This window comes from Oryctolagus cuniculus, chromosome 5 (assembly GCF_051225735.1).
Source record: "Oryctolagus cuniculus isolate XC-2025 breed Fujian yellow rabbit chromosome 5, ASM5122573v1, whole genome shotgun sequence".
Taxonomy (NCBI): Eukaryota; Metazoa; Chordata; class Mammalia; order Lagomorpha; family Leporidae; genus Oryctolagus; species Oryctolagus cuniculus.
Window position 1 is genome coordinate 122,981,800 of NC_142871.1, and position 21,720 is coordinate 123,003,519.

The 21,720-nt window shown below is 41.3% G+C and overlaps 1 protein-coding gene across 1 annotated transcript in view; it reads left to right on the forward strand.

Moving 5' to 3' along the window:
- Nucleotides 1–16,859: 16,859 nt before the first annotated feature.
- Nucleotides 16,860–21,720, forward strand: part of ADGRF1 (adhesion G protein-coupled receptor F1) — a 36,821-nt gene continuing 31,960 nt past the window's right edge. The window contains exon 1 of the mRNA XM_008263018.5: nt 16,860–17,253. The gene's annotated coding sequence lies outside the window, so the exon portion shown is untranslated. The remainder of the gene's footprint in view (nt 17,254–21,720) is intronic.

Sequence of the window (21,720 nt, forward strand, 5' to 3'; positions counted from 1 at the left end):
CAGAGGGAGGGGTAGGAGTCCAGGCAGGAAGGAGGAATAATGTTGTTGTTGAGCACTGCTTGGCTCAGCAGATGAAAACCTCCAGGCGTTTGGCTGAAGACAGCATAGAAAGGAGTAGGCAGAGCCCAACTTCAATCATTGCTCATCATTGTTTACATCAGAGAGCCCTGGCACTGCCCTACTGGCAGCCTGTGTGCTGGCAGCTTCTGGCTCATGGCCCGATTACAGAAATTCCAGATTTTGGAGGGGATAGAGGGACACAAGAACAGCATGTTCTGCTAATTCAGAGAATGGGCCTCTAGCACGGCCAGGTGTGGAGGTCACCTAGCTTCAGATGATGTATTCTCCTAGATCTGGAGCTGGAAGAGATCTTACCTTAGGATCTGGTTCAACTCTGATACTGGCTAGGGATCATCCCATTTTACAGATGAAATAGCCAAGGCCTGGTCTTATCTTAGGTTCTGTGGCCAGAACTTCGGAGGTGTGGAGGGAAAAGGGTAAGGTAGAAACGTGGTATTATGTCCCATTTTGGGAACACTCTAGCAACCTGGCCAGGGTAAACCAGCATAAGCAGCCCTGGATTTGCCTATTTGGTCTTTCCTCACCCCTGAACCTACATTTATTTATTTTAGATTTTTTAAAATTTTATTTATTTGAAAGAGTTACAGAGAGAGGTGGAGACAGAGAGAGAGTCTTCCATCGGCTGGTTCACTCTCCAGATGGCCACGACGGCTGGAGCTGCACCAATCCAAAGCCAGGAGCCAGGAGCTTCTTCCAGGTCTCTCATGCGGGGAGTTGGGTCATCTTCTACTGCTGTCTCAGGCCATAACAGAGAGGTTGCAGCCTGGACTAGATCCGGCGCCCATATGGGATGCTGGCACTTCAGGCCAGGGCTTTAATCCATTGTGCCGCAGCGCCGGCCCCTTGAACCTATTTGGATATCACCATGTCTTTTTAAGGTGTGGCCAGAGTTTAATAATCTTATTATCCAAGGCATAAGTGTGTAAGGCTGCTTATTTAGAGGATGCCATTTCCCCTAAAAGCTGCTATAGTCAGAGAGGCTTCACAGAAGAGGAGAATTTGATTCAGATTTCAAATATCTGTCATTTAAAATCTTAGGAGTTGAAGAAATAGAGAGGAAAGAGTCAGACATTTCAGGAAGCTGTATTATTTCTGAGCAAGTAGTGTAGTTATTTATTATCATTATTCAATACTAGATATTGTTTGTGCTTTACTTTTATGTGACTGGGAGAACAGGCAGTTGGTGGTGACCAACATCATCACAAACATATGAGCCACGGCTGCAACTTCACTAGGTGATACGATTTTAGAAATTTAATAACGTGTAATATTTGTACGGACTTATTGAGTACAGTATGGCAATTCAGTAGATATATACGATGTATAATGATCAAATCAGGCTAACTAGCATTTCCATCCTCTCAGACATTTGTCATTTCTATGCATTAAAACCCACAGACACTTTAGTTATTTTGAAGCAGGTAATAAACTGTTGTAGACTCTAGTTATCCTACTGTGCTATAGAACAATACGAACACCTTCTATTTAACTATATTTTGGTTCCTCTTAACCAAGCATTCTCTGTCCCTTCTTCCTTAGGAAGCTACTTTGTAAAAGACATTTATTATGTGCTAGTCTTTGATGAAGTACTCTACATATGAGGGTACTTTAGAAAACTTTAAAATTAGAAGTTAAGCTTCTTTTGTTGCAAAAATGTTTGAAATCCATGAACATTTTAATAGTATGCATTTTATGCAAGTTTTCTGAAGGCTTTTCATACATTATGCCATTTAATCTTCATAGCCAATTCTGTAAGATTGGTATTAATTGTTCTAGACTTATACATGAACTTCTGATGGAGGAATACCTTGTTCAGCATCACGAGCTGATTAAGTGGTATTGAATTCCTATCCGGTAGTTGTTCCCTTAAGCCATGTTCTTAATCCTACCATATATTGCTTCTCGTGGTAGGCAAGACAGACACAAGGGTGTTCTGAGAAGAAATGAAGACTGGAGTTGGATTGGCAGAATGAATGCAATTTTATATGAATTTTCTGTAGTGACACAGGACTTTGGCTGCTTAGTATTCCTTTGGTCATCTGCTGATCTAACACACAGCTGTTAAGTTGATATTAGAGAAAATCCAACTCTAAAACCACTGATGGGGTCCTGACAGTTGAATTTCACAGGCTGCAGGATGGGATAATCGGTGGCTAATGCAATGACCTGGGTAGGTCTGCTCACCACCAGTTCTATTGGAACCAAATTTCTGTAATTATAGGAGAATAAGTTTCACTATGATTGTTTACTTGTCCACATCTTTATTACTCTATATGCTCCTTGAGAGTGAGAATTGCTAGTGTTTCGCTCAGTGAAGCTGAACTCCCTTCAATTCCATCAGCCTCTCCACTGGCTCTCAATGTGAGTTAATTGAATCAAAGTTGTTTTGGGCCTTATGATTTTGATTGGATAATAAAGAAGCTAGACTGAAGGCTGTTGCTGCCTCCTTCTCAAATGGTTGAACTCTTTTTAATAATCCAAAACAATAATTCAAATATATATTCTGTCAACCCTAACCCCAAGAAACCCCACAAAACTCCATAGAGATACTTCTTTTAACAATTAGGCCCAGAAACACTGTTCTTATGCATTGCACATATGGGAGAACCTTCCTCCTTTGAAATGTCCTAAGACTTCTTGTAAGGTTTGCTTTAAACCATGTATTCAGGGTCTTGTGATTTCTATGCTTGAACAGAGAGAGACACTAAAGCACTAAAGCATGGTTTAAAGATTAATGATGAAAAGTTCAGAAATCTTAAGTAGACAGGCTTTATTTCCAGCATCAGCTTTCCCAGTAATTGTGTGACCTTGGGGAACTGACTAACCTTTCAAAGCCTTAAATCTCCATAAAGTGGAAGAAAAAAATAGAACCCACCACTGTTGTGAAATTCAATTAATAATATACACGCAACGTTGCCGGAACTAAAAAGTGTTCCATAAACGTGAAGTTAGGGGGTAAAACAAATTAGTGGAACTGTCTAAGTTATTTCCAATCCAAAGGCTATTTGTGTCCCTGAGGAAGATGTGGGTGGCTAAGGGGGATGGGTGGAGGAAGTGTGGTGGTGTTTATTGTGGGACCACAGCACAGGAAAGCTGCTTCAACAGATTCTATGAGTCAGTGGGAGAACCGCACAGGTATTGTGCCTGAAGGAAATTCACCACCCTCCTCCCCACATAGAGAAGCTGGATCCTCATATTTTCTCTATAAAGCAATTCTTGTAAAGGCCTGTCTTGTGAATCCTGTGCTTTTTCCCAAAGACCACTGACAATAGCCTACTCTCAACAAAACACTTCTTTTTTTTTTTTTTTATTTTGCCTCTTACAATAGCCAAATCCTTTAAGATGTTCTGAAGGCCAGAAATATGCATATTACTAACTATGAGCATGTTTCCAGTTCTAAGTGGTCACTCAGAAGACGTTGGTCCTGGAGACCTATTGGGATGTTGGGTCACGGTAAATACAATATTGATGCATGTTAGCTGAACTTAAAGGGTACTGTGACTGCTCTAACTAGTAGGTTTCTGGAGGTTGGTTAGACTTAGAACTGGGTATTCATGTGTTTTATTTCAAATCATTTGTCATCTACCAAGGTTATGGAAGACATCTGTGGGATACAGATGGTCAAGGTAATACTGGTAAAGTACCAGAAATTTTCCATACTATTGACAAAGAATGTCAGGCTCTTGACCCACAGTGGCTTCTGTATAATGATTATTACTTCATTTGTCTGTATTTCTGGTTGGTTAAATAGATGTCTTTTAATAAAATATTATAATTCTACAAAAATTTATTCAGTAAGAGCAGCATGAAAAATCTAGAATCATAGATTGAAGAACCCTGGGTGGAAGAGTCTGTGGCTAGTTAGGTTGATGTGACAGTTAATTTTATGTGTCAGTTTTACTGGGTCATGGGGTACCCAGCTATTTGGCTAACCATTATTCAGGATGCATGTGTGAGGGTAATTTTAGATGAGATTAACCTTTGAATTTGTAGGCTAAGTAAAGCAGATTATCTTCTCTATATGGGTGGCCCCTATCTGATCAGTTGAAGACCTGAATAGAACAAAAAGCCCAATGTTCCCTCAAATCAGAGAGAATTCTGCCTGCTCACTTGAACTGAAAAACTGATCTTTTCCAAAATGAAACATTGGGTTTTCTTTGGTCTCAAGCCTACTAACTTTAGTACTGCTCATGGCTTGCCAACTGTAGATCTGGGGAATTCTTAGTCTCCAAAATCACACGAGTCAATTCCTCTATCATCTATCTATCTATCTATCCATCTATCTATCATCTATCTATACATCTATCTATCCATTATCTATCTATCTATCCATTATCTATCTATCTATCTATCTATCTATCATCTATCTTCTCTATTGGTTCTCTTTCCTTGGAGAACCCTGAACAACACATGTGGTAATTTAAACATGTTTTTCATAGGTATGTTAGGATGTTCAGGCATTTGATGGACCATATAACTGCCTTCACCTGATATGTGAGGGAGCTGGGAAAGAGAATGTAGATTTAGAAAGATGAATTTAAATCTCCCTCCATATCTTTTAAATTTATATGAAATTTTATTTAAAGGTTTTGTTAAAAATTTTTGTACAGATTTCAAATTAAATCTCCAGCTTATAAAGCGTAAGTAGAATATGTTTGATGAAGTTTATGAATAAGGGCATACAGAATACTTCAAAGAAGCACCAACAGTAATCCACATAAGAGTCTACTTAACGTGTAAACATTGAAGCTAATTTAGATTAGAGGAAAACTTCTGAGAGGTGAGAATGACTTGCATGGTACAGCTGAAGACAAAATAAGTTTAGCAAAGTGTTAACAATTTAATTTGCAATACCACTCTGATGGATTATTAAGAGAAGCATGAGAATCAAAAATAGAATCCCAGTCTCTGGAAGGTGATATTGTGGGGAAAATTGACTGTCTGACCGTATGTGCTTTTGTGCCAATGAAGAGAGCAAGCGAGGGCCGGTAAATATGATCTATTGTAAGTTTTTATTTAAGTTCTTTGTTCTTATTCTTTTCTTGACTGTAGCCAGGCATCAGGCACTGGAAAATGTTTATTGTAATGTCTAATATTACTCTCAAGTTTTTTATATGTTTGTACTGTTCAACCATGCTGCTTTTATCTTGAGATGTGGTGTGATTCTTATGTCTCTCACAGTAACTACCCAAATTCTGGGATATATGGAGGTTCTAAGTATATACTTGTTGAAAAGAATTGAGATCACCATCTTATTTATTTATTTATTTATTTTGTCAGGCAGAGTGGACAGTGAAAGAGAGAGAGACAGAGAGAAAGGTCTTCCTTTACCCTCCAATGGCCGCTGCGGCCGGTGCGCTGCAGCTGGCGCACCGTGCTGATCCAAAGCCAGGAGCCAGGTGCTTCCTCCTGGTCTCCCATGCAGGTGCAGGGCCCAAGCACTTGGGCCATCCTCCACCGCACTCCCGGGCCACAGCAGATAGCTGGACTGGAAGAGGGGCAACTGGGACAGAACCCGGCGCCCCAACCGGGACTAGAACCCAGGGTGCCAGCGCCACAGGCAGAGGATTAGCCTATTGAGCCATGGTGCCGGCCCATCTTATTTTTGTTTAAGATTTATTTTTGTATTTGTAAGTCAGAGTGAATGAGAGAGAGAGAGAGAGAGAGAGAGAAGAGAGACACAGAGAGATCTTGAGAAAGATCAGATAGATCTTCCATCTGCTGGTTCACTCCCCAAATAGCTGCAATGACCAGAGTTGGGCCATACCAAAGCCAGATGCCAGGAGCTTCATCCAAGTCTCCCATGTAGGTTCAGGGACCCAGAGACTAGGACCATCTTCCACTGCTTTCCTAAATGCATTAGCAAAAAGCTGGATCAGACGTGGAACAGCCAGGACTTGAACCATTACCCATATGGATGCCAGCACTACAGAGGGTGGCTTAATTGACTGCACCACAGCACCAGCCTTGAGATCACCATCTTCTAAAATGAGCACAATGCACTTTGAGCATTAGCTGGAATCTTTAGGAAGTACAATCTGAAATAGGCAATGAATGATGGAGATCCTGTAGAAAGAGTATAGGTTAAAACCAAGAAAAATAATACCTTGTATTTGTACAACATTGTTTTCCTGTGGCATACCAAGCCCTTATTATCTCCTTTGATTCCAAATATATTGCTAACAATGTTACATTGCTACCTGTGTAGTAGTCCCGCATGTGGTTGCTCGAAAGTGTTCTTTCACTTGTTGATAGACATTTGGATTATTTCCAGATATTGGTTGTTATGAATAAAGCTATGAAAATTGCACACAGATCTTTGCATTGGTGTATTATTTTAATTTCCCTTGGGTAAATATCTACAAGTGGGATTGTTGTCATGTAGTAAGTATATTTTTAACTTTATAAGAAATTGCCAAACTGTTTTCTGATGTAGTTGCAGCATTTTATATTTCTACCAACAATACATGGGTGTTCTCATTACCTAGAACCCTTATCAATACTTCATATTGTCAGTATGGAAGGTCTGGGCTCCATAAGCTGAAGATTATGCCACATAAGCAATAATCTATTAAATTGAGTGTACACACAAACTCACACAGATGCTTCTTGATTTATGATGATGCTGTGTCTCCATAAACTCATTGGAAGCTAGAAGCATAGTAATTTGAAAATACATTTAAGACATCTAACCTAGTGAACATCATAGCTTAGCCCAACCTTCCTTAAAATTGCTCACAACAGTTATATTAGTCCTCAACTGAAAAAAGTTATCTAATATAAAGCCCATTTTGTAATACAGTGCTATATATCTATATAGTGGTTGATTGAATACTGTACTGAATATGAAAAACTGAATTGTTGTATGGTTGTATGCTTGCAAGCCATACTCATCACAAGGCTCTACCCTCATGGATGGATTAACTCCAGTTATTAAAGGGCTTCAGGCTGCGAGTTCAGTATTTTGCTCTTTTGCTCTCTCACCCATGTGATGATTACACGTGTTATGATACAACAAGAAGGCTCTCACCAGATCTTACATTCCTCAGCCCCTAGAGCTGTGATACATTTCCTTTTTCTATAAATCATCCAGTGTCTGGTTTCTCTTATGGCAGCACGAAACAGAATAATACACAAATGTCTAACTGTATTATATAAGTCGCTTCCATTCTGGTTTTCTATTTAAGATTTATTTATTTGAAAAGCAGAGCAAGAAAGTGAAAGAGCAAGCAAGAGAGACATCTTCCAGCTACTGGCTCACTCTCCCAAATGGCCATAACAGCAAAGTGTGGACCAGGCTGAGGCCAGGAGCCAAGAACTCCATCGTGATCTCCCACACGTTTTTCAGGGGCCCAAGTGCTTGGGTCACCTTCTGCTGCCTTCCCACGTGCATTAGTAGGAAACTGGATTGGAATTGGAGTGGCCAGGACTTGAACTGGTGCTCCAATATTGAATGCCAGCATTGCAAGCAGCAGCTTAACCCACTGTGCCACAATACCAGCCCCTCCATTCTGGTTTTCAATAATAGTTTCTTGGGGCTGGCGTTGTGGTGCTGTGGGTAAAGCTGTTGCCTGTGATGACAGCATCCTAGATGGGCACTGGTTTGCATCCTGGTTACTCCACTTCTGATTCAGTTCCCTGCTAATGTGTCTGGGAGAGCAGAGGAGAATGGCCCAAGTCCTTGGGTGCCAGCCACCCATGTGGGAGACCTGGAAGAAGATTCTGGCTCCTAGCTTCAGCCTGGCCCAGCCCTGGTCATTGTGGCCATTTGGGGAGTGAACCAGCATATGGAAGATTTCTCTTTGTCTCTTCCTCTCTCTCTGTAATTCTGCCTTTCTTATTTATTTATTTTTAAATTTATTTGACAGGTAGAGTTATAGACAGTGAGAGAGAGAGACAGAGAGAAAGGTCTTCCTTCCGTTGGTTCACTCCCGAAATGGCCACTATGGTCAGCGCTGTGCTGATCTGAAGCCAGGTGCTTCTTCCTGGTCTCCCATGTGGATGCAAGGGCCCAAGCACTTGGGCCATCCTCTACTGCCCTCCCGGGTCACAGCAGAGAGCTGGACTGGAAGAGGAGCAATCGGGACTAGAACCGGGTTGCCCATATGGGATGCTGGTGCCACAGATGGAGGATTAACCAAATGAGCCACGGCACAGGCCCCATGTAATTCTGCCTTTCAAATAAATAAATCTTTATAAAAAACTAACAATTTCATTACTATCCATTGACTAAATCAGAGATAAATGACATATGCATGAACATATTTCTCTCCCAAGACTAGTTTCTGTATTAGTCTGCTTAAGCTAGGTTACTTTGTAGCAGCAATGTCAAAACTTCAATTACATAAAACCAAAAAGACTTATGTCTGGCACATATAATGTATTTTAACCAATGTAATTCACCACATCATTGATAGAATTTTGGCTTCTAATCTTTACATAATAACATAGTACAAATAATTCTACATTTGATACACTTGTCTACATATCATTTTGCAGATATGCAGTATATCTGCAGGCTATATTTCTAGAAACAGAATTGCTAGGTGAAGGGATGCATAAATTTTTTTTGAATTTTCTTTTTTTAACTTTTATTTAATGAATATAAATTTCCAAAGTACAGCTTATGGATTACAATGGCTTCCCCCCCCATAACTTCCCTCCCACCCGCAACCCTCCACTTTCCCACTCCCTCTCCCCTTCCATTCACATCAAGATTCATTTTCGATTCTCTTTATATACAGAAGATCAGTTTAGCATATATTAAGTAAAGATTTCAACAGTTTGCACCCACATAGAAACACAAAGTGAAAAATACTGTTTGAGTACTAGTTATAGCATTAAATCACAATGTACAGTACTTTAAGGACAGAGATCCTACATGAGGAGTAAGTGCACAGTGACTCCTGTTGTTGACTTAACAAATTGACACTCTTGTTTATGGCATCAGTAATCACCCTAGACTCTTGTCATGAGTTTCCAAGGCTATGGAAGCCTTTTGAGTTCACCAACTCTGATCATATTTCAGCAAGGTCGTAGTCAGAGTGGAAGTTCTCTCCTCCCTTCAGAGAAAGGTACCTCCTTCTCTGATGACCTGTTCTTTCCACTGGGATCTCACTCACAGAGATCTTTCATTTAGGTCATTTTTTTTTTCCAGAGTGTTTTGGCTTTCCATGCCTGAAATACTCTCATGGGCTCCTCAGCCAGATCCAAATGCCTTAAGGGCTGAATCTGAGGCCAGAGTGCTGTTTAGGACATCTGCCATTTTATGGGTCTGCTGTGAATCTCACTTCCCATGTTGGATTGTTCTCTCGAAGGGATACATAAATTTAAAAACTTGATACAAACTTACTGACATACTCATACCAGCTGTATATGAGACTGCTAATTTCCTGTTAATGATCTTTTGACTTTTGCTTACCAGACAGGTGAAACATGATATTTCATCTATCCTTTATTCTTTAATTTTAGAGTTCTAACAGATATTTCCTTTTCATTTATTTTAAATAATTTGTATATTTTTTGTTTATTCATATCACTTCTTCCAATTACCTCTTTTTTATTTATTTATTTATTTTTATTTTTTGACAGGCAGAGTGGACAGTGAGAGAGAGAGACAGACAGAGAGAAAGGTCTTCCTTTTGCCGTTGGTTCACCCTCCAATGGCTGCTGTGGCTGGCGCGCTGTGGCCGGCACATTGCGCCGATCCGATGGCAGGAGCCAGGTGCTTCTCCTGGTCTCCCATGGGGTGCAGGGCCCAAGGACTTGGGCCATCCTCCACTGCACTCCCTGGCCACAGCAGAGAGCTGGCCTGGAAGAGGGGCAACCGGGACAGAATCCGGCGCCCTGACCGGGACTAGAACCCGGTGTGCAGGCGCTGCAAGGTGGAGGATTAGCCTAGTGAGCTGCGGTGCCGGCCCCAATTACCTCTTTGATTACATTGTTTGTTTATTGATTGTCTGGATTTTGACCTTAATTTAGAAATGACTTTGTCATTAAATCAACAAATCATTAAAAATGTATCAACAAGAACCTTCTTTTCTCGTCTAGTTTCTTTAGGGTTTCATATTTTATATTTAATTTTTAATCTATATGAAACTAATTTTGGTGTATACTATGTGTGGGAGGGATTCATATTTGTATAATCTCTAATCTCTAAATGAGTACCTTTGCAGATGAGGGCTGGTAGGCTTTGGACCAAGGATATACAAATATTTCTTTGTAATCTTTAGTTTTGTGTCTTGTTCAATGTGAAATATACCAAACTGTCATCAAAACAAGGAAATTTCTGGACATCTGAAGAAAAGCACTAGGAAGGGAATTTTTGCTGTGCTCCAGTTGAACATCACCCTGCAAGAATACTGAACCAGTGTTGTCAGATCTTCCTGTTTTGTAAAAGAAGCTGTAATCTGGATTTTCTTGTGAAATCCCCTGATGTTTAAATGTTGGCAACTAATTCAGAGTTCTAAAAACACAGCATGGTCCAAACAAAACACATCTGCTGGCCAGATGGGGCCCACAGGGTGCCAGTTTGGGACCTGTGGTTTAGCCATTTCTTCCTCTTACATCAAAGATTCATTCAAGTGCCTCTTCTATGGCCTTCGGTAGTGTAATGTGGTCATCCTTCACACAGTGTCCTTCAGCTGATTGCTGCTGGCCTAGCCTTTCCATCGACCCATAAGACCCATGAAGGCAGTGGGTAGAGATTTTGAGATCTCAGGGCCTCACACATGATCTGTAACTAGTAGACGTTTTATATCCATGCTTGTTGAATGAATAACCATTGCTTCACCTGGAATCCTTGCTCTGAAGATCTGGACCGGCAGCTCAGGCTTACTTCCCCATCAAGTTCCTCAGGGAATCAAAACAATTGAAACCCACAGTGTTTAAGGAACAGGTGGCCTCTTCCATGCTGTGACTCTTGGCCACTAGATGTCTCCCTTTGCTCAAATGCCACTGTGAAATGCAGGGGTCAACCTGCGGTTTGCTAAAAAGAAGCAACACTTAAGTGAAAAATAGTGTCTTCATCCCAGGCCACATCTTTCAGATGCTTGTCCTCATGAGGAAGTTGAGCACAGCCACAAGATCAGGGCAGAAGTGCCCAGGGATGGAATCAGATTTGTTTTGTTCTAGGAGAGTGTCTCATCCACAGGAATGCAGCCTCTACAGACTGAGTGACAGGCTGCCGGTTTTAGCTGCTAATCCAGCAGATTTGTGGAATCTTGTTTGTGGTACTTTTCTCTGCTACCTTGAGCTGGTGGAGAGATGTATTTTCCTGTTAACAGTATAGGCCTCTAGAATCTGCATGGTAAAGAGCAGGACTCTGAAATCAGAGCAGGTTGAGCTTCTCCTTTGAGGCTGTCCTGACCCCAGTGTGAATTACACCTGTGGCTATGCTTCTCTGTGATCTCAGGAGGGTGGTTTTTTTTTTTTTTTTTTTTTTTTGTTTGTTTGTTTGGTTTTTTTTTTAACAGGCAGAGCAGACAGTGAGAGAGACAGAGAGAAATGTCTTCCTTTTCCATTGGTTCACCCTCCAATGGCCGCCGCAGCTGGCGCACCACGCCGATCTAAAGCCAGGAGCCAGGAGCTTCTCCTGGTCTCCAATGCGGGTGCAGGGCCCAAGCACTTGGGCCATCCTCCACTGCATTCCTGGGCCACAGCAGAGAGCTGGCCTGGAAGAGGAGCAACCGGGACAGAATCCGGCGGCCCGACTGGGACTAGAACCCTGGGTGCTGGTGCCGCAGGCGGAGGATTAGCCTATTGAGCCATGGCACCGGCCAATCAGGAGGGTCTTTTGAGCTTGGAGAGGTGAACTACAGGAGGCTGTATAATTATCATCTTAAAGACAGCTGAATGACAGAGAGAAGAAAGCACATCTATTTTATAGTCCACAGCTTTTTCTTCTCAATGTAGCCCTCTCATATTGAAACACAGTATATTCTGCATTGATTAAAGGTGGTGGAAGTTGTCTTTTTGTGGCCTTACCAAACTTTCCCAGGCCATTGAATTTGGTGGTGCTTAAAATGTAGGTGTTAAGTAAAATGGGAATATGTGTTCTAAAGGTTTTTTTTAAAGATTTATTTATTTATTTGGAAGTCAGAGTTACACAGAGAGAAAAGGAGAGGTAAAGAGTGAGAGAGAGAGGTCTTCCATCTGCTGGTTCACTCCCCAACTGGTCTTACTGGCCAGAGCTGCACTGATCTGAAGCCAGCAGCCAGGAGATTCCTCTGGGTCTCCCATGTGGGTGTAGGGACCCAAGGACTTGGGCCATCTTCTACTCCTTTCCCAGGCCATAGCAGAGAGCTGGATTGGAAGTGGATCAGCTGGGACTCGAACTGGTGCCCACATGGGATGCCGGCACTGCAGGCAGTGGCTCTACTTGCTACACCACAGCAACAACCCCCTAAAGGAATCTGATGGCTCTCCAATTGGTTGTGGAACGTTCAGATGAAAAGAAAGCTCTGTCTCCTTAGCATCTGTGTTTGCCTCTGCATTTTCTTTGATTGCTTATCAGGGATTGGTGTCTTCTATATATGGTTCTCATCTGCCCTGGGAAAGCAGTTGAGAACAGGTTAACAAAAGAGACTTTGATGTCAGGCTATGTCAGTTTCCTGGCTCATCTTTACTTAACTGCTCTGTAGGGATAAGACTCATAATGACCCACATAGTGCACATGGAAACTGCTCAGAACAACACTTGCCACATAGTAAGTACTCAGTAAATCTTAGCTGATGCTAAGTGCTTGGTAGTTCATGTCATCATCTAATTTGCTGTTATGCCAGCTCCCTTGTTTGAGGTTTGCTGTTCTTGTTTCTGATTTAGTATGGTAAATGTTTCCCAGTTTTAAGAACTCTCCTGTTTATTTGAGTGTCCTTTATTTTACTGCCAAGTAGCAATACAAATTTTATGCAATGCCCACCCCATCCCTCAACAAAAGAGAGTCTCAAAGTCCCATTGATCGACCAAAGCTTAGCCTCCAATAGTCTAGTCATTCCCTATCCTCTTCACTTTATTTTGAGCATGGGTTCAGAGTGTCAAGATTCCATTTCAGCTTTAATTCTTACCATATTAGCCTGGAAAATCTTTTCAGTATCATCTATATTTTATAGTCAACTCTTCTTTATTATTCTTTTCAGTTTTTAAAAATTATGTTTCAAGTATTTTTATCACACTTAAACATTTGGGGATTATGAAATAAAGTCAGGGCCTTTATGAAGTACAGATTATGAAGTAGTTCAGGGCTTTCATTCCCTTGAATCCCCACATCATTCAAGCCTGCCTTTTGTGTTTGCAGGTGCTGTAGTAGAGCTTCTTCCAGATCAGCTCAAGTAATGTCCAGCGTATCTGATGAATGAACCTGCCATCAGGATCTTTGTCTGGAGTGATCTACATGCCAACCTGTCTGATTTAGATGCTGCCCCATATCTGTAGTGACTCATGAGAAATTTGTTGGCATACATGATTTTCTTTTCCCTTTTAATTAATGCCTACAATTGTATGTATTTATAGGGTTGCATGGATATTTTGATACATGTATACATTATATAGAGTCCAATCAGAGTAAATATATCTATCTCTTAAACACTTATAATTTATTTATGATGAAAGCATAAAAAATTATTTCTTCTGGCTTTTTTTTTAAACATGATGTCTTTAGTTACCCTACTGTGTAATAGAACACTAGGACTTCTCATTCCCAGTTGATTACTACTGAGTTTCCTTTAGCTACTTCCTTTATGTCTTCACCTCTACTATCCTCTCGAGTCTCTGTTCACCATGATTCTGCCCTCAACTTCTCTGAGGTCAGCTGTTTTAGATCCCACTTACGAGTAACATCATGCCATACCTGTCTCTCTGTGCCTGGTTTGTTTCACGACATTATGATTTTAGATAACTAGTTCTAATAGCATGATTCTTTCTGCCATCTCCTTCCTCCCAGAACTCAGGTTTGCTGCTGCGTATTCCTGCGACTCTGTTCCTTTGCAGGGAAACCAAGCCATCAATCTGTTTAAAAATTAATATAAACAAACAGATGAAGTTAAAAGGATTGGAAGTTTTCCTTAGCTCCAGGCTTTTCTTCTTGATTTCTGCATTTGTGGAATGCTGTCTCTAGAGTGGAGCCTTCTAGAAAAAGAAATGTAAAGTAGCCAGATGGACCCAAATGCATTTGTTTAGCTGGATTTGTGTGATCAGGTAAATAGCTTCTTTGTGCTTTATAGGCTACCCTGTGATATTTTGCAGTAGATGGTGAATAACAATCAATCTAGAGGGGCAAATCTTAATTCATTTCTGCCCTCAAGGACAGTTAGCTTTGTGCTAGGTTCATAATATAATGATATCCCAATGCAGTTGCAAACGCCCAAACCCATATGCTTCCTTTTGTTTTGTCCTTCGCAGGGACCAGGAGCCCCACAACCCAACCAGAAGTGTTCACCACAGATGTGATAGCAGATTCAGAGAAGGAAACTAAAAGCTGTGAGTGAATGGCTTATTGGTGAGTCACAGGTTTCAGAAACACACCCAATTTTTGAAATAACCTCAATGTTGGACATAATATAATCTCCTATCAAATATGGAATTAAAAAAACTATAAATGTATTCATTTTTTGGATTCTGATTTTCTTCAAAACCAATGGACACATGAAATCACTGATGTTTACTACTTGTCCAATTTTATTGTATTTGCTAAAACATCTTTGGTCTAACAAGAAACTGTAGGATTTTCTTTGGTTCTGAGGGCCATGTGCTGGTCCCTAGGGAATTACTGGGCTTAGTGACACCATGGGCTGAAGGTAAGAAAAAGAACTTGCATCTGAGCCTCAGCCTTTGTCACCTTCTGCTCCACACCACCTGGTCATTCTATTTGTCCTTCCATGGCTTCCTTTACTGCACCTACCCAATTTTATAGTCACTTTCCTGCCCAAATAATCTCTAGATTACTAGACCCACATATAAACCCTTTCCTACTAAGATGTCTGTGATTTTTTTTTACTCCTACAAGCAGCTGCATCTTAACACAAACAATAGGAAAAGGGCAATGCTGAACTGAAAAGATGGGGTCACTGGTCTCACTGGATTGGAGGAGCTGGATGAGAGTATGTACTTCTAGAAGTCCTTCACCTCTGTGTTGAATGGAAATTTGGTCTCCACCTACAGTATTCTGAAAAAGGCAAGGCCCTGCAGAAGAAGCACATGAGGAAAGTGGAATTAACTTGACTAAATTATGAGATCAGCTATATTTCACACTGAATGGTAGGGGACAAAGGAACAATGAAAGGTTCTCAGGTCGGCCCCTTTCTCTTGACAATGTTTTTTCTGGGGCTAGATGTGGACTTGATGATGAATAGCTATGGTATGGATCAAGTGATTCACCTGGTATGGGAAACAAGAGTCATGAGTGGGTTTATGCTTGCATGGTGGTTAAAGTCTTCAAAATGAAATTAGTGGCCCAAATGTCATCGGAAATATTGTTAATTCTAAAAAAGGCATTTCTGTTAGAACGTACTGCCCCAAAGACCATTTCCAATACCCTGGGAAGATGATGCTTCCTCTTATCTGCTAATGAGAATAACGTGCCTGACCAACTACCCCCCTCCTCCCTTTTTTTAACTTCCAGGAAGTCTTTTTCCATTGTGTTAAGTTCCAAATTTATTTATTTGTTTTTTAAGATTTATTTTATTTATTTGAAAGAATTACAGAGAGAGGTAGAGACAGAGAGAGAGGTCTTCCATCTGCTGGTTCATTCCCCAGTTGGCCGCAACAGCTAAGCTGCACTGATCTGAAGCCAGGAGCCAGGAGATTACTCCGGATCTCCCATGTGGGTGCAGGGGCCCAAGGACTTGGGCAATCTTTTAGTGCTATCCCAGGCCATAGCAGAGAGCTGGATCCCAAGAGGAGCAGCCGGGACCAGAACCAGCGCCCATATGGAATGTCAGTGCTTTAGGCCAGGGCTTTAACCTGCTGTGCCACAGTGCCGGCCTCAAGTTTCAAATTTATAAAACATGATAATGTCACAGGTTGTTATTTGTGTTAGTTTTTAAAATTGATTCTCTAGTTTTATAATTTCCCTTTCTGTAGTTCATAGAGTTTATATAGAGCTTTCATAGTTCATGTTTACTTATTTCTAGTCTAATACCATTTTGTTTCATGTGTTTGCATTCTAAGCTACTGTAGTCATTTGCAGAATATGGAGTACTCCAAGGAAGCCAAGGAAAATTAAGAAATTAATTGAATTCAGAGACAGCTTTTCCTTTCCTTTTGGGGGCATTTTCTAGAGTGAGCAAATCATCGCCCCCTCATTTTTGCGTTGCAGAATACACATGGCTGTCAGCATCTGTAGTTTCTTTGACCAACACTTACAGATGTAACACATAAGAGATTTGACCCTTCTTAGTTTTCAAATTGGATGGCCTCTGAGGAAGGAAATCAATCTTTATTAAAGACGTTCATCAGGTTTCACTTGAGATTTTTTTAGAGACAAAGAACAGCTGAAAACATTCGCCCTCAGCCTATACCCTGCGGCCCTCTCTGGCCAACATCCATTCCATACCATCACACACAGAAGTAGAAAGTTGACTCATCAGCCTGAGTGGTAAAGTTAAAAAAGAAAAAAATAAAATTTATCTGCACCCCACCCCAGTGCAATTACCCACCTCCCCTCAAAGGAATTTCACATGAAAGGTTACATTCCTTAAGCTTTACGGTGTGTGACCCAGAATGTCCAGAGGCTGGAAAGGAGAGCTCCATAGAACGGCACATTGTGGCAAACTAATCTAGGGCAGAGGTGTTCCCTGTTTACCTAAAGCATTTTCTTCCTACTTTTTTTCTGTGAATTGAGGCACCTGTCTGCTGGGAGAATCCACACCTTTTGGTCTGTGAACTCCTTCCTCTTACCAGACCTGGTATGGCCTCTAAAGTGGGAGGGAGAGTTAGCAGAAAAGTATTTCTCTCTTCCTTCTTGAAGGGGGTGTGTCCTGTGCTTGTGTGCCTGCAAGGGCAGTTAATGTGGGCCAGAAGTTGCTGATGAATCAGCGGACCTGTGTTGGTGCCTGGGAGTTGCGGAGGTCCCGGTCTAGAACCAGTGTTGTCTCTCTGAACAGCAGAAGTGGTTGAGCCACAAGTTTCTTGGAAGAAAGGCTCCCTCGGGCTGTGGTGTCACAGAGCCATCACCAGGTAAGCCCTGATGGCTGCAGTCTGATTCTTTGGAACAGCTGTTAATTTGAGATGGCTTTTTCTCCAGGCAGGAAAAAATTTGGGCCTTAATATCTTATTTCCTGAAGAAGGCTTTAAAAAAAAAAGGACAGATATGGAAAAAAGAATGAGGGAAAATAATAGAGTTCAGTTCCTAGCTATCTGATTAACTTGAAGTGGTGTGCTGAGTCCTGAACTCCAGGTTCTCTGAGTTGAATCACACTCCTCTGTCTCCTGATGGTAACACAGCAACCCTTATTCTTCCACTGTGCCTGAGAGAAATATTGACTGGCTCCAACAAGGATGCTTGTTAAAAATGTCAATCACATGATTTCCATTAATTAGTAACATGTTAACCAAATCAATCTCTTAAAATAAAATGGTGTTTAAGAGGATTAACCTTGTTTTCATTTTAAGATAAATTGGTTTAATCTTTATCTGAACCAGTATGCTCAGCTTACCCCTCTCCTTGAACTCCAAACAGTCACCAGATTAAGTCTCATAACCATTCCCTTACTCTTTCCACAATTAAAATTGAAATGATACCCTGTATTTTATGACCAACAGGCCTCGGAAAGTCATGAATTTCTTCTTTTTTATGAAAAATTCTTTCATATAAACTTGATACCCTGTGTAATCCACCAACGCTGGAGATTAAATGATAAAAAATACTGAAAGAGGCAAGGAAAGAAGGTTGTTTGGGAGAGGTGTGGAGAAGTGGTGACCTTGTCTTTTTCATAGTGATACCCATTAAGCTAACTTGATAGTTACACATAGAGGCTGCAGATGACAGAGGACAAAGCAACAAAAAGGAATATATTCTGTGTTTTGTCAGACTATTAGCACAAGCTTTTTATTATGCTCTTTTCCACATAAAAAACAATGTTGTAATGATGACCACATAAACCACTTACCAATATCACTGATAAGTATTAAATCCTGAGCAAATTATTTGACTTTTCTTGTTCTGATTACTTCATTTGTAAAATGGTAGCAATAAACATGAGCACTGAAAATCGCAATGTGTGTATGTTGAGTCTTACAAGTTTGACTTGCAAACCATTCTCATTTCAAATATAGTCACAAACTAATGTGAATTGTTGCTGAATGTCTCCTATGTCTTGTGTCTCCACAAAGGCAGTAAATTTCTTAAAAACAGAGTGCTCATTAGAGGACCTATGTCTTAAAGGGTTGACCACAAGGGTAACATCATACTTTCATTTCTTTTTAAAGGCTTAACCCTTGGGACTCTTTATTTGCTTATTTTAACATTCTGGTTCATTTATTTGAAAGACAAAGAGTCAGAGATCTGCCATTTACTGGTTTCACTTTCTAAATTTCCATAACAGCTGGGACTGAGCATTCCAAAGCTAGTAGCCAGGAACTCAGTCTAGGTCTCCTACATGGGTTGCAGGTAGCTAACTACTTGAGCCATCACCTGCTGCATTCTAGGGTGCAGGAGACTGGGATTTCGAGTGGAACTGGGCAGGCACTCTGATATGAATGTAGGTGACCCAAGCAGCATCTTAACTGCTACCGAGAATGCCTACCCTGAGCACTGTATTTTCACTTAAATATGCCCTCTGGTGTCTTTCATCCTAAATGAACAAAATTCTAATTTCCTCTCAGGAAAAAATAAACAAGCACGTTCATTCAAACTAGGGTATAAGTGAATTATTTTAGTGCTTTGGTTGGGAGCAAGTGAAAACTTGAAGAGACAGGAGGGTAGTGGGGATCTAAGGGATAGCGGTGATGGGAGAATCACAGAAGTGAAAAGAGAAGGGGCACCCCATGACAAATGTCACTGTAAACACTGTTTTGCTTAAGGTCAGCCTTAGGAAACCATGTGCCACGTAGACCACCCAGTATAAACCTATGTATTTGAAACTTTCAAACGATTCTGTCCAGTTCTTGTTCTTTTTAAAGCATTTATTTATTTATTTATTTAACAGAGAAGCAGGACGGGGGTGGGGGTGGAGTGACACCCTGGATTACTCTCTAAATGCTCACAACAGTCCCTGGTGTTTAGGGGCTGAAACTGAGAGCTGGAAACTCAATCTAGTCTCCCACATGGATGGCAAGAACCCAATTACATTAGTCATCACTGCTGCCACCCAGGGTCTCCATTAGCAGGAAGCTAGAGTCAGGAGCCAGACTGGGCATTGAACCCAAGTATTCTGATATAAAACCTCTAGGCCAAATGCCTGCCACTGGTTCTCCTTTTAACGCTGTTTGATAAGGAATAGTCATAGTTACATAGGAGTGGAGACACTTAGAATTTTGCCTATGCAGTCTTTGTCTTAGCATATCAAGTGCTCACATGATGTCAAGGTTTCTACAGTACTGGATGGATAGATATATGGTTTTAAGAGTTGTAAAATAAGTTAGGAACCTGTAGAGATAGTGTAAAAGGTCTGTAGCATTATAATCTGAAATATACTCTGTCCTAGCCTTGTTCAATTCCTCAGCTATACAGCACAAAACCAGTAGGGGGCCAGTGCTGCAGCTCACTAGGCTAATCCTCTGCCTGTGGCACCGGCACCCCAGGTTCTAGTCCCGGTTCGGGCATTGGATTCTGTCCCGGTTGCTCCTCTTCCAGTCCAGCTCTCTGCTGTGGCCCAGTAAGACAGTGGAGAAGGCCCAAGTGCTTGGGCCCTGCACCTGCCTGGGAGATCAGGAGAAAGGACTTGGCTCCTGGCTTCGGATCTGCGCAGCGTGTTGGCCGTGGTGGCCATTTAGGGGGTGAAAGGAAGGAAGACCTTTCTCTCTGTCTCTTTCTCTCTCTCCTTGTCTAACTCTGCCTGTCAAAAGAAAAAAAAAATCCAGTAGGGAGATAAGATCTCTTACCATACTCCCTCTCCAGTAAGCTACCTATAACCTCATAGAATTTCCTATTCAATGGATGATGGAAATCAAGGCTCTGGCATGTTGAGAATGAAAATCCATAGGAATTAATATTAGAGGTAGGGGGCCCGGCGCTGTGGAGCAGTGAGTTAACACCCTGGCCTGAAGCGCTGGCATCTCATATGGGTGCTGGTTCGAGACCCAGCTGCTCCACTTCTGATCCAGCTCTCTGCTATGCCCTGGGAAAGCAGTAGAGGATGGCCCATGTCCTTGGCTCCCTGCATCCACGTGGGCGACCTGGAGGAGGCGCCTGGCTCCTGGCTTCGGATAGGCACAGTTCAGGCCATTGCAGCCAGTTGGGGAGTGAACCAGCGGATGGAGGACCTCTCTCTCTCTCTCTGCCTCTTTTCTCTCTGTGTAACTCTGACTTTTGAATAAATAAATAAATCTTTAAAAAATTAGAGATAGAAAACATATCAACATTTCATAGAGTTACAGATACCACTAATTCTTTTTGTGCAGCTCGTTAAATACATAGAAAGCAAAGAGGTGAACATTTGCAGGGTAAGTTAAGTCTTGTGGTTGAGAATTATGAATTCTTCATGGTGTCTCTGGCTCTTCAGTGCAAATGTCAGCTTTTAGTCTCTGAAGACTCTCAATCTTGGAAACTCTAGAGTTTTGTTTGTTTTAGATAAAAATAAAAGATGAAGACGTTCAATAAAGACTTTAAGAAAATTTATCATTGACTTATTTACCATAAAATAAAAGTCTAGAAGGCTGACCAGAGGAGTTGCTTTATCATTTAGGCATAAGCAGACATTTATTATACATTTGTAATGTTAGGACAGCTCTTTTTGGGGCAAGGCGAGTGTGTGTTAAATAAATTATAATTCCCATGAAACTCTTTCACCCTTGTGTTTGTACTTTAGCCTACCTGAGGGTGTACCTATACTCAGTCCCTTAGAGAATCAGGCTAAATATTTCTAATATGACACTTAATGCCATAAGTTTCTTAGGCATATAACCCCCTTCTATGTTGTTGAATAAGACATGAATAAAGTAAATAATTAGTAAAAGAAAGGCACAAATAGCAACAGAGTTTTTAAATAAATTATCAGAATTTTAGTATATGAAAGGGTGGTCTTTAAAACTGATGAACAATTGCCAAGGTGGTCTTGATAAGGAACGGTTTAGTCAACAAATACGGTTGGCCCAACTGTCTATTCACTTTGAGGAAATGAAAGTAAATCTTTTTTCACCAAAAGCTAACTCCTGAAGGACTGAAGATTTAAATATATTAAAGATTTTTTTGTTGACAGGCAGAGTGGACAGTGAGAGAGAGAGACAGAGGGAAAAGTCTTCCTTTTACCGTTGGTTCACCCTCCAATGGCCACTGCAGCCAGTGCGCAGCGGCCGGTGCACCAAGCCAATCCAAAGCCAGGAGCCAGGTGCTTCTCCTGGTCTCCCATGCGGGTGCAGGACCCAAGGACCCAGGCCATCCTCCACTGCGCTCTGGGGCCACAGCAGAGAGCTGGCCTGGAAGAGGGGAAACAAGACAGAATCTGGTGCCCTGACCGGGACTAGAACCCTGGGTACCAGTGCTGC